Here is a 14156-nt window from a genome sequence, read left to right as displayed (position 1 = left end):
AAGGAGCCCTGCAGACCAGGGCTGACAGAGCAGGGCAACTTCAATCTGCTTCCTACAAATTGCAGAAAGGAGGGACAAATTTTACTCAATTCCAGCCTCAATCCTGATTTTGGGGATTGTCACTCAAGGCCCACATCTGCAGCCACTCCAGATGTAAAAGCACACCCTTTCTGCCAAAGAACTGAGCAGGACCCTCTCTCTTTGATTTTAAATCGTGGCCTGGGAGGGTGGAGGTACAAGAATCTCACAATCAGAGATTCATCACATCCTGGTGTCACATTCCCTTCAAGCAGAGAGGTCTCCAGCCACCCTCCCACACACAGAACTGGGAATAAAAGAAGTTCAAAAGGAGCATTTTCCACCTCTCCTGCTGGAGCTGCCCCACTCCAACCAGCACAAGAAGGGTCACAGGGCTGTGGGAAGGAGGAACTCTGCCTGCTTGACCCTAACTCAAGACCACTTCTGTGTTTTGCCAAATGACTACTTCACAAAACAACTCAGCCAATGTGTTGGGCTTCCCCTTACATTTCTGGCCCCCCTACAATTTCTGAAATCCTTTGTGGTGCAATGGCTCAGTCACAACCCCTGGTGCCACCAGCACTGGAGGAACACGGGCTGGCCATGAGTTAGGTGTAGAATTCTGGGATCTCCAGGAACTGGAAGGTCACACCTGGCTCCATGGAGCTTATTCCCAGAACAATCTTCAGTATATTCATTTTAGTCCTTAAACTCAATTTCGGTCTTGTTTCAGGGAAACTTTTATTGACCAAATAAAAACTGCTCAGTTTTGAATATCTCAATTCATCAAGTAGAATTCAATAAGGGTTTCACTGAGTGTAAGAAATTTGGGCAATTCTACTGTTGGAAACCAATATTTTTATATTAAATATTCCTGGCAGCAAGATAATGCTACCCATCTCAAATTTCTTACACCAAAACTTCCTTCTATGATTCCATTCTGCAGGGTAAATTGAACTCCTGCCTTAGGCCTGAGGGACAAGGTCTCCAGCAAAAAACAGTCCTTGTGACTATCAATTGAAAGCCTGAAAAGTGCAAAACTGGTGAGATACAGGTAAAAAAGTTTGCCACAGCTGTACTCACATGGTGCTGTCAGATTTTAGTAGAGCTTTCAGAGGTTAAAGGAGAAAAGGTTAGCTATCCATTCCCAAATTTCCAAAAAGCACAAACACCATCCAAAGTTAAAGCAGAGCAAAGTTAACATCTCAGCAACAAAATTATCCAGTTCACAGAAGACTTCCTGGTGACTTAGTAAATGATATATTGGCTTCTGAAATACTAGGGCAAATTAAGAAGCAGCATGTTCTATAAGCTTCATTTATACTCACCAGTGGGGGGAAAATAAATGAGGAAAACTACATTTTACTGACTAGAGACTGGTTTATTTCCACAAGATGCATGACTGACCTATCATCAGCAGTGACATTCGTGTGGGCTGGGAATAACGTTTTGCCAATACATGCACCAGCCATTTTTAGCAGAAATCTGGGCGGAAATCCAAAGAAATTCTGCTCTGCTTTTAACCTCACATGTCTCCTTCTCCTTGCCTGAGCTCCTCATGGCTCTCCTGTGAGAGTCACCTCAGTCACACCCGGCCCTGAGCAGTGTGACAGGAGAGCAATACTGGAGCTCAATAACACTGAACCTCTGCTTTTGGACTCGATTGTGCAACACGCTGAGCATTTGAGCCCAGATGTAGCAAAGGGCTGCTCATTCTTGGATTTTATGGATTTAGGAACCAGCTCGGGCACGCTGCACGACAGGGTCTGGTTCCTGCACATTGCACATTCTGTGTGCAAGGGATGACATCCCAGCAGGACTTCTTGGATATTCCTGTACTATCCAAGAAACTCCAGAAACTTTACACACCCAGTGCCATCTTTTTTAGTTTCTGCTTTACTGCACACAGATCTGGGCAGTTCCTGTGCTGGCACAGGTTCCTCTGAGTGCACTGCCCCAAAGCAGCACCAAAAAGCAATAAATGAAGCCTATTTGAACTGAGGAACCTGTGGGTTTGGTTTTTTTTTTTTTCCTCTAACATCTTTGAACATTTATGAAAATAAAGCCATGGAGTTTACTCTTTAATATGCAGTCTCTGCATCTCTGCATCATATTTGTTTAACCTCTCCATAAATCCACAGCTTCTTTTCTTTTCTTGCTTTCTACTAAAAAAGCTGTAAGCAAACCCAGGGCTGTTTGTGAGGGGGAAAGGGGAGGCATCTGCTGACACCACAAATGCATCCATCATCTACTCCTCACACCACTTAACAGCTTGTACAAAAACAACTAAATTTGGAATTATTTCTCTCTCGATTTCAACGATTTATGCTTTGGAAATACCTTTTAAGTGTGGCTTTGCCGTTACAGCCCTTTATAAAAGCTAAGGGCAAGACTAATTTTCTTTTACAAAATATCCCAATGAAACCAGAGGTTATCAATAAAGAAGCGATGTTATTTTATTGCCATTAAAAGGGCACAAGGTATCACTTTTAAAGTGCAACAGACTGCTGGCCCAGCTCAGAGAAACCAAATAAAAATAAGCCTTTTTAGTAATAAAGAGTACCACGAGAATTTTAGGGTCATGTGTCGTTAGACCCTGTCACAGGCCTTATTATAACAGCAGGTGAAAAAAACCCCTCTAAAATTCCTAAACTGACAGCATGCCATTAGTAAAAGGGGAGGGTTTGCAGGTCAGTGCTGTGAATCAGCAAAGAGCTGCATAACAAAGCAGCACAATGCACAGATGATTATTTCTTAATAGCACAAATCACTGCATCTCTGACACATAAACTCACAAGAGTTTGTAAATGCCACATTAGGCCCTTCCAAAACCAGCAGATCTTTGGCAACTAGGTAGGATATTTTTATTTAGCAGAGGAAAATATAAATGAGATGCTTTAACCCAGGATAAATCAGGAAGCTAACCTCCTGCAAAAACAGAATTACAACAATAACACAACTTGAAAACTGCTACTGACCTTGTCATAATGTGTGCAGGTATTTCCAGAGCCGGGAGCAAATCAAGCTGATGCTTTAACACAGCATCCCCCCAGCGATGCCCAACTCAGCTGTTAATTCCTGGGACTGATAACCACCCACCTCTGCTCCAGCACCAGCAGCTCCTGCAGTGGCCACTGGATGGAATGGCTGGCTGGCTGCTCCTTTGTCTGAATTAACTACCACAGTTTAGCCCTGACAGATATTTTCATCTCCCTGTCCCATTACGGCGAAATCCAAGCCTCTGGTGCAGAGGATGTGGGGATGGGGGTGGGCAGGGAGGCTGAGCTCACACATTAATTCCTCAACGGCACCAGATGGCTGCAGCTAACCCTCACCAGCTTAATCTTTTGCCATTTTGACTTCTGAGTGCTGCCACTGCACAGCTAAAGAACGGGACAGGGATGAGGGTGAAGATGTGTGGAATATTTAAAGCCAGCACCTCCAAACATTCCGAAACTCACCGGTGTCACTGAATGCTTTTCAATACTACCCCACAAAAGCTCTGCCCAGCTGGTTTGCAAAATTAATGGAAAGCCATGTTATTTCTGAGTCTCTGCAACAGATTCATGCCTCCTGTGCTGCTTTGGAAAACTTCAGGCTAGCAAACTAAGCAGCAGCCAACAGGAAGCCTCCAGTGATTTCAAAGGATGATGGATCTGCCCTACATTGCACTTTCTTATTAGATGGGTAAGAAAAATTTTTCAGTACTCTGGAAATTTTTGAGATACTGAAAAATCCCATCCCAAACAAGGAAGAAAACCCTGGGCTCTTCAATAAAAAATAAAGAAGTAAATTTTTCAGTCAACCCTAGTGGGTAAAAATGCTTTATGAAGCAAAGGTATCTTTTGGGTTCCTTCTCTATCTAGCTGACACTTCAAGGTTTCATTTTTTAAAAAAATAGTTAAAAGATTTTGTTCATTCATTTCTTAGAAGATAAAGCCACAGACCAAGGTGGTCCCCCACCTGCCCATATTGCCAGAAGCAGTCTCAAAACCATCCTGCAGCAAGAAGCCAGTGATCTGCTTTGCCTTTTCTCAGATTTAGGTGAAATATATGTGGTTCAACCAATTCTGCTTTAAAATGTTCCTGTCAGGATTCAAAAATGGCCAGAACTACCAATAAATGCCCTCGTGAGAAGACACTGAGAACAAGGTGGTTTATCTGGGAAGTTCCAAATCCCCACTGGAGAGCCTGTGCCAGAACTGGGTCATGCCCCCTCTGACCCTAATTAATATTTCCCACAACAAGTGGTATGTGCCAGCTTCTCAGGACAGTGGGAGCCCTCCACACACTTTTTTCTGCCTATTTCCTGTGGTTCCATTTCCCCCAAACATCCATTATTTCAGCTAATTAAAGGAGTGGCTCTGCACTAAACTCTGCACTGAGCTCTGCCTGCCAAAGGCATTGGAAAAGATGATGTGCTGAGCACAAAAGCCACCCACATCTACAACAGAGCTCACAATCAATGCTCACTGCCCCAAAAGGAGACTTAAAACCCCAAAAGAAACCAGATATGAAACACAGAGGAATGCTTCAAAGGCAAAAATCCAGTGCTGAAGGATCTTTTTCACTATTACTCCAGATTGTGGAAGTATTTTGAAGTTGTTTACATGCCAGCACCACACACACATCATGCTGATCTGCACTGAACATTTTCCAGCAAGCACCCAGGGCACGCTGACAATTTTAGGTACAGTTGTGTAAAGTGAACAATTATCACCAGAATCATTGGAAATTTTCTATTTATAACACTTTTAACCTGCAAGGAAAAAAAGCATTTGCTAGTGCAACTTTGAAAGGAAAATATTAAGTCCCGGGTGGAAAAATGCTCTGGATTGCTGCCTTTTCTCTGGGCTCCAGGACAGAGTTATGAGAAACAGACGCCTCCAAAGGCTTTAGCTCCACACTTACACAATCATTTCTTCATCATCCAGGGTAATGAGGGAAGGGGGAACAGAAAAGCCTCAAATCCTGGTAACAGCAGTATCTGGGCAGCGCCAGCACTGCCAGATCTGGGCAGGCTCCTGCATTTGTGTGTGCACCTCCCAAAATCCCAGGACTCTGGGAATTGTTTGTGTTGTCCAAGAAGTTAAAATGGAGCTGAGCTGGTTATTCTTTGTTGAAGTACAAAAGAGGCTGCACAGAGGCATTACAAGGCGATGGGGTCAGAGAGAGCACAAAGAGTTACACTGGAATAGGAGTGTCAGAACATGTGCCCTCATGGCACTGTGCAAACCAGGCTGGAAAGTGGAAAATAGATCCAGGGTCACTAATGATACCTGCAGCTATCCATGGAAAAGGAACAAGGGGTTGGGACTTGCCTCTCCTCAGCAAGAGGACAGGATGTTCCCCACTGGTTGGTTGTGAAGAGCAGTTCCACTTCCACTGCTCTGGGCTGTAGCTGCTGCAAGAGGAGCAGGATTCCCTCTGGGCAGGGAAGGAATGGGGCAGGGATGTCCCCCAGCAAGCACAGAACAAAAACTGCTCTCACAGAGGGTGGGAATACCCCCAAGCCTCCAGCTGTGCCCTCTTTGGGGTGCAAAGGATCAGCAAAGCCCAAAGAGAACAGTGATGCTGTTACTGCCACCCCAAAGAGAAGCTATTGAGAGCTCCAAATGGCCAGAGAGTTGCTGTATTGAAAATACAAATGACTCAGCTCTGGAGTGAAAGTTTCTATTTTTGTCTTTTGGCCTCAGTGATTTGGTTCCCATCCTACAGCTTGAATCATTCAGAAATGTGCTTCTGCAGGCAAGGCCAGCTATGCCACTCTTGCTTTCCAAATTTTAAATTGGAAGATATACATTAAGCATGCAGGAGCATGACAACACTTTTGGATTTTCTTTGTGTTCGTTTCCAGGCATGGCTGGAAATGGAGGATTGTTAAATGGTGAAAGGTGTCTCCAGTGAGACCATTCCTGTCCAACTGCATCAAATATTACAGCCATGAAACCAAACCAAGATTGGACTTCATCTGAAACTTCACAAAATAAAATTTCATGGCTAACTTTCTTCTGAACCTTTTCCCTAACATTCAAAGCTTTCATCGAAAAAATCCCACACACCAGTATTTTCTCTCTTTCAGAGAAATAATTTGCTCAAAATTCTTCTTCTAAAAAAATTAAAACATTAATTATTCACCTTGGGGAAGCACCACCTCATAGTCAGCCCACTTCTGCTGCTTGGACACATATTTAAAACTTGCTTTAGAAGAAGCAAATGCTTTTAGCCCCAGCTGTGAGAGACCACGTGTGGGGGGCTCAGGAGGGATTTGCTGGGTGTGAGTGAGAGGAAAATAGGCCCAAGGCTGCTCAGGTCTCTTCTTAGCATAAATCTTCTACCAGTTCCACCAAAGACACATCCAGAGATCCCACACCTTCTCTGAGTTGGAAAAAGCAGTTCCTAAGCTTGTGTTTCACTTTAATAACACATGAAAACGCCTTCCTCAGTGGAAAACCCATTTACAGCACTGCAACCCCACTGCTGGTCAAAACTAAGAGCACAAAAGCAGCCAAAATCTGTCTCTCCAGAAAGACAGAAGGTGTAGGAGTGTGACACCAGGACACTGACCCACACATTCCTTCCAGCTGTTTTGACTAAAGTTTGAAAAATGAAAGAATATTTTTATTAAAAGACTGGTATGTTCAGGAGACACATCTAAAGGAAGAAGCCTTTCAGGAGATTTGAGGGGGCAAACATCCCACGCAGCAAAATCCAAGCTTAGCACATGTTAGACACAGTTCAATGAGCTTCTTTACTGTGCCTGCTTAACTAATAAAATACTCCTTGCTACCCTCACTTCTCATTTATCACTAAGACAACCACTCTGGATCAGTTTAAAGTGTTGCATGCAGAGAAAAAGAAAATGCAATCAAGATATTGGATATGGTTGGCATGAGGAGACTTGAAGGGACAATTTGGCAACAGCAGAGCCAAGGGAAGTGCAGAGCTGGGAAGAGCTCCAGGGGAAAGGGATGGATGGGTTAGTCTGGAGAAGAAAGAAAAAAATCCACACAAAACAGTGAAGGAAGGGGGGCTTCACTCCAGCTTCTACTGAACTCAATGTGAGCACTTCCCACTTCTGACTGTTCTCCCAAGCAGTCAGGGAAGATCCTGGTTTCCAGGACAGTCTCAGAGAGGGAGGATCACCTGAACAGCTGTAGCTGCAGCAGAAGAGAAACCTGATGGAAAGGCCTCTGCTGTTGGCCCAGACAGCCACCAAAGCTTCAATGGGGCTACCAAAAAATGCATAAAACCTTCCCGTACTTGTGACAAAACCTACAAGAGGCAGAAATGCCTGCTTTTGCAGGGGGGTATTTTGTCTTCCTGGGAATATCAGAACCCATTTCAGTGAAAGGAGGACAAGGACTCTGCCTGGGAGGCTCCTGTGTCCACACTGTGACCCCGCTGCAGCTCACAGCATTTTTGGATGTCTGCTGCAAGGCAGAGACAGCAACATGAGGAAGGGCACAGCTCATCCCCTTCCCACCAAGCTTTGACAAACTCTGATCCATTGCATCCAAGACCCTGCTCCTATCCATGCAAATGGCTTTGATTTGGCAGCTTTTATTCACACCCTGCCACTGTGTGAAAGGTCCAAGGTGCAAAACATGGGAGAATTACGACCAGGATTACAAGCTCACTTAAGGAGCCAGGCTTTTTGTTTTTCAGGCTATATATGAGATCTGAAAAGGGATCCTGTCCATTAGTGTTGTAAAAAAAAATTAAAATGTTCCTGTTTGATGCAAAAATAAAAGCATTTTCAAAGGCTCTTTGATGTGAAAGACAGAAAGACGTGCAGGCAGATTCTGGAGGAGGTCTTGTCTTCAGCAATTACCAGCACTCTTTTTGAATCCTACTCCCCAGACAGAACTTTTATATGAAGTAGATAATCACACTGCAGAGTGTATCAGCTCTAAACCTTGTGGCTTTTCAATTAAGCAGCAATAACCTCCAGTCCAAAAACTCCTTAACCAAGACAGGAATAAAACAAACAACCCCCAAAACCAATTAACTGCAGATGAAGCAATTCCAAAGACATACTTGCTTTTAAAGGATTTCATTTTGAGCTCTTCTCGGGTAGCCATGCCAGTTTTCCAAGCAATATTTTGATCATTAAAACAAGAAGTGATGCAATTTCCACAGTGACCACAAACATACCAAGAATATTTGAGCTAAATTTATCCAGACTTCTTGTTTGAGTCACTGCTTTGGTTCGTTATTTTTCCATGATTTTCAGCTATGCACAGAGAGGAGCTGGGGACAGCCTGGGACTGAGTTTTTTCCCCAGCAGCATCTGAAATGCCAACCTTTATGCCTGGGATCCACACACTGACTGTCAGAGAGGAAATGAAGCTGCTCCTCCAGCTGCCAGCCCCAGGTCCCAGCTCCTTCCCACCCACCTCCTTCCTCCCACTCTTCCTGTGGCACACTGACCCTCTCCCTCACCCCTGGGTGACTCTAATGGGGTTTTCTTTGCAGATGAGAAGTTCCTGAAGCTCACCAGGGATCTGCTGACCTCTCCAAGTAGAGAGGGAGAGCCAAAACAGAGAGCCAAAAACCTGCCCCAGGTTTCCCACTGTGCATCTCCATGGCAGACCCCAAGTGCTGCCAGCAGCACAAACTCCTGATTCCCAGAGTCCCTCTGACTGCAGAAGGGCTTTTGGAAGGGTGAGAGCCTTTCCTAAAACTTAAAGGCTTTTAAAATAGGTCCCCTAAAGTGAGGCAAGGCGCAAATTAAAAAACATGGAGACACTTCTGTTGTGAAAATATCAGCAGCTTACATAAAAGAGCTGCTGCTGTGGTGATACATAATCATGCAAATAAGCAATTGCTGACCCACTAATGAGCACACAGACTTGGATTAAGGGAAGGAATTAAATATCAGCCTGACTTGATGTAAAATCTGAAACAGAACCTATTAAGAGACAGACTCCATGGTTGAGTCACCATCCCTGGGGGGGTTTAAAAGCTGTGTGGATGTGGCACTTGAGGACATGGTTTAATGGTGGGCTTGGCAGTGCTGGGGGAACAGTTGAATTTAGTGACCTTAAAGGTCTTTTCCAGCCTTAAAAATTCCATGATTCTATGATTTTATAGAGCAGATTGGGAGTTGAATGGTATAAAATCCATCTCTTCCCCCTATCTGCAATGCAAACAGCTCCTCCCAGCTCACTGCCTTCTGCAAGCACAGCCCTGACAGCCCCACTATTGATCAGAGCAGTGAAAAACAAACAAACCACAGACTTAATGCTGTAAGGATCCCTGAAGATCCCATTATGTCAGTGCAAAGAATTTAATGGGTTTTGGATAAGGCCCCCATAGGCTCTGGGGAGGATAAAACCCCATAATTCATAGCATTTTCTTAATGCAAGTATAAAATCACCTGCAACATCTCTGTCAAAACACTACATCAATTACAGCCCTGGTAAAGGCTGAGTTGGTGTGAACACTATCAATTGCTTTTTTCCCACTGAAACAGAAGACAGCAGTCCCATGACCCCAGAATCAACCCTCACCTGAAAGCTCCCTCATAAATCACACCTCAGGAACATTGTAAAGAACTCCCTGTGTACAAGTGCTAAGGGCAAAGGATTTTCTTTGCTACCTTATCACCTTATCTTCGGGTTTTTCCAGGCTTCTTGATAGAGTTGTCACAAGTTACATTTCAATGTAATACACCACAAATAATTTTAATGTGAAGGTGTAAAAATAAAGCTGTAAAGCAGCAGATCATTCCAGATGCAGCTCAGTTGAAGATCAATGCTTTACTGCTGCCTGTAAATCAAACTGGCTCTCAGGTCAGACTCTCTGCTCAATTAACTTCCCAAGGTCTTTACTGCACCACTGGCTCTCCCAGCAGCTCTGCCCTCCTTGACACGGCCCTCAAGTTCAAGAGCAGGCTGGCTTTGATGGTTTTTGTCAGGAAAATTGTAAATGCCTCAGCATTCCTCGCCCCTTTTTGACACACAGGTTGGTTTGGAGGGATGTTGTAACAGCCAGCTCTGCACAGGAGGGCAGGTTTAACCACAGGCATGTTCAGCTGCAGACCAGCCTTCCGCAGGAGCCCTCGGCCCCTTGTGAGATTGCACCACTTCTGTATGAAGAGTTTATTTAAATATTTAAAAATACAAGCCTATTACCGCCTTACTGGTGTACTTCCTATTCCTGCTGAGCATTTCCTACTTCTCCTTCTGCAGGGCACTCTGCAGTGAGACTGACTCACATACAAAACCTGTTCTATTTTCTGCTTTTTTAGCTCACAGGAACCCTTTCAGTTTGCTGTTTGGACTTGAATTTACTCACAGCTTAACCAGCAGGAAGAAAACCAGTGAACCTTCCAGGCTGATTTAGTCTGATTATGGAGAACTTCACACAACTGCCACACTCTGCAGCTCACCAGGGCTCTGTGTGCTCACTTCACCTCCCAGATCCTGTCCTTGTCCTTCTCACCCCACACTGTCACAAAACACCCAGGCTAATGTTACTACAGGGTGATGTGTGCACGGAAAAGCAGGACAGAGGCTGTGAGCACTTTTCCCCTGTTATTCAGCCCAGCTGCTGGTCCTGTCCCCACACAGCTGATGGGAAGGTTTTAAGGTTTACACGGTGATTTCATGAGGAACAAACTGCTATCAGTGGTGCTGATTTTCCCTTCCTCCTCTATTCAGCAGGAAAGATTTTTAAACGAAGTTATTCATGCTGCCAGGTCCTGCCCTTCACATTTAAGGCAGCAACAGTGAGGAAATCATAGAATAAGAGAACAAGCTGAGCTGGAAGGGACCCATCAGGACCAGTAAGTCCACCTCTGAATATATCCTGCCCTGATGCCAACCAGGAGCAAAGCTGGAGGCACAAAGTGTGTCCCAGGAGGATAAACTGCTCCATTTGCTCTTGGCCAACCTTGAACTGTCACCACCCAAACTGTTGTGAAACTTTCCCTATAAAACTGCACTTGCTCCTGAGCTGTCCCCTTTGTTAAAGGACCCCTTGACTTTTCCAGTTCAACTCTTGCTCAGACCAGAGCCTTTCCCAGGATTCAGGAAGCAGTAGGAGCAGCTTTCCCTGTGAGTCAGATCTGAGCTGAGCCATGGGTGGGGTTGCAAAGGTCACTGCCATTGTGGGCAGATTCTTTCTGATAAAACAGAAAGCCCTGTGAGCTGCAGGGTCACCACAGCACCTGCAAAGCACAGCTTTAGGGGCCTCTGGTGCACTCCAAATGACAACTCCAGTCATATGTTCTGGTTATTTGTTTGGTCCCTCATGTAATACTTAGGTCCAAGTTACAACTGATTTGCCTCAAAAGAAGTTGTGAAGGTGCATTTAATTAATACCTGCAAAGCTACTGTGAAGTTTCAGGCAGCTCTCCTTGGCACTGTTGTCCCTAATTATGTAATGTTAGACACCTTCCACCATAACACCCCTCTTCAGGGCTCATTTCTGGATTTAGCAGGAGAGAAGAAACACCCTCTGGCATGTCTGAAGGATAATCCAATCCCACCTCTGAGACACACACCAGTGGCATATGAATGCTCTGTGACTTTGAATAAAATTCCCAGTAAGAAGGAGATAAGCTTTTTAACAGAAGTACTCTTATGTTTCAGAAGACAATGATTGTTCTCCTACATCTCTGAGGAACTCCTAGAAAACCATGCAAGAATTAAATCCCAGCTATGAAGTTTAGAAATGTTCAAAGAAATCAATTAGCCCATAGAAAGGGGATGAATCTTTATGCTGCTCTACACATTCATAAAGTGATGCCTTTGAGCTCCATTGTACTTCCTACAAAATTCACATCATGTCACCTCCTCTGGATTATGCAGAGCTCTTTAACCAAGTTTAAAAAAAAAACCCAAACCCTGTACTTCATGAGAGACTGCAGCCACCCCCATACCCCTGCTCAGTTTCTTTTAATTAGGACAAGATGAACAAATCCAGGAGAGGGGAAGCAGGGTTTGAGGAAGCAAAGGAGATGCTGAGAGCACCCACAAGGGAGCCTCATCCTGTGTTCTGGTGACAAATCCCCTCCGAGCGCTCGGTCAGCACCGCCAAGTCAATCCCAGCACCATCCCCAGAGGGCAGAGAGGGCCCAGGTCTGAAACACAGCTCAGCCACTCCCAGGAAAGCTGGCATCCTGCTGGGATACAGGGAAATCACTGGAAACCGGGAGGAACAGCAGAGGAGACACCTGAGCAAGGTGAGCCCCTGCACTCCATGTTACTCCAACTAACAAGGATGCTGTGAGTGTGATTTTCTCTACATACAACTGGCCAGGGCTTTATAGCTGCCAGGGAAAAAACCTAAAACTTCCTAAAGCTTCAGATAATGAAGGTGCACAAGGACCTGCTGGAAGGTGCCCTGCTGATGCAGCTGACCCACCCTGGAGCCCCCAGCACCACCGAGCTCTGGTTAAACCTCCCACGGCCACAAGCCAGTCCCTCCTGCCCGAAAAAGAAAAAGACTCCAAGCACTGAGCACTAATGAGATGTCGGTATGAAAGAAAGGATCCGGAATCTCACTCCCCTTCCCAGCAGCTCCCGCTGAATGGGAGCAGGAGGCTGCATCCACATTGTTCCTCACGGGCATAAACAATGGGCTGGCATGTGGAGGCTGAGTGAGTCACCGTGCTCCTGCTTCAGCCCTGTAACGGGATCCGAGCCAGAACAAGGACCAGTAACTTAGGGAGTGGACCAGTTAGCTAATGACAATCATTCTTGGCAGGACACAAACAATGAGTTTAAGCATGTACGATACCCTTATAAAGAGCAAATCCACCAAGACTGCTGCCTTGTACTGGGATCTTAAGCTTTACAAGGATGCCCTTCCCAGTTTTCCAGCACTGTAGACTATTTTAATACAACCCAGATTTATCCATATAGAATAGTCTACCACTGAGATTTGCATGCTTCCAGCTAACCAGTTTAACTGAATATAATTACATAACAGCAATGTGTAATAAAGTTCTCAGGAAAAAAACCTGAACTCAAAACGTAGAAAATATAACTATTCCACTTTCCACTTCATTATTCACTCCTACAATAATTTATTTACTGTATCTTTAAACAGAGACAAAACTTGTCAGAGCACTGCTGCAGAACAAAAATTTAGCAATTCTGAACAGTTGCGAACTGTTAGCGCAGATTAAAATTCTTCTCATGGTTTATAGCTTAGTATTCAAGTGGAGATAATTTCTTCCAGAGAGAAACCCAGAAGACAGAATTTAAGAATTTTAAGGATATTCAGTAACCAAATGTTACAGAAAGGTACAATGCTAATTACCAAAAGCAAACAAGAAAATCACAGAACAGGCAGAATACGTACGGAGAAAGGAAAGAGTTCCCAGAGCTCCCTGTGACGCTGGTGAGGAACGTCTTCAAACAAGACAAGGAGGCCTCTGAATAAACTATCAGGTTTTGCTTCATAGTTGCTGATAAAATCCAAAATAAGGCTGCAAAAACATTAGCTTCTGCTGGAGCCTGCTTACTCACTACAAAGCGTCAAACACACCTTCTTCCCACACTTGGAGCGCAGATGCTGCCTCCTAATGAAGCACTTGCTGCAAGGGGGGAACACCGTTACACAAGAACAGGAGGCTATTTCTTGCTGCAGAAACATAACTGGGGTTTGACTCAGAGAAAGGCAGCAGTGCCTGGGAGATGAGGGTTGCAGTGAGAGAAGCCATCCAAAAATAATTTGCCTGCTCAGGGAAAAAAAAAAAAAAAATTCACAGGAAGCAACCTGAAGCATATGTCCCTTCTAAAAGGGGAATTACTTTATTACATAAACACAAACCTTCTAATCTAGCCCAACATAAAATCACTGCAAGCCATCGAATCGGAGCGGGGGGTAAAACTGGAGCAGGTTAATATCTGTTCAGGCTGAGAAGAGATGCTCTGATTTTAGCAGCTTTCATATCCTGAATACCCATTGCATCAGTGACTGGGAACATATTTGCATTCACACACTGAAAAAGCACAGATCTTGTAAAACATATTTAGGAACTGGTGAGACGTGATACATATATTGACTAATTCCCCAGGCCTTTGGAGAACATCCCTCTTCAGGGAAATGCTATTCTTACCACCTCCATAGTTAAACATCACCCTCCCTGGAAGTAAAATTCCTTGTTCTAGACTGTAGAT

The 14156-nt window shown here is 44.5% G+C and overlaps 1 protein-coding gene across 1 annotated transcript in view; it reads right to left on the bottom strand.

The window, feature by feature from the left end:
* The window catches only part of LRRK1 (leucine rich repeat kinase 1), a 69328-nt gene extending 55597 nt beyond the window's left edge, over positions 1 to 13731 (bottom strand). Inside the window, 1 exon segment of the mRNA XM_036389603.2 lies at positions 13336 to 13731. The gene's annotated coding sequence lies outside the window, so the exon portion shown is untranslated.
* Between the last annotated feature and the right edge of the window lie 425 nt (positions 13732 to 14156).

This window comes from Molothrus ater, chromosome 13 (genome assembly GCF_012460135.2).
Source record: "Molothrus ater isolate BHLD 08-10-18 breed brown headed cowbird chromosome 13, BPBGC_Mater_1.1, whole genome shotgun sequence".
NCBI classification, from domain to species: domain Eukaryota; kingdom Metazoa; phylum Chordata; class Aves; order Passeriformes; family Icteridae; genus Molothrus; species Molothrus ater.
This window is presented reverse-complemented; position numbering and strand designations above follow the sequence as displayed.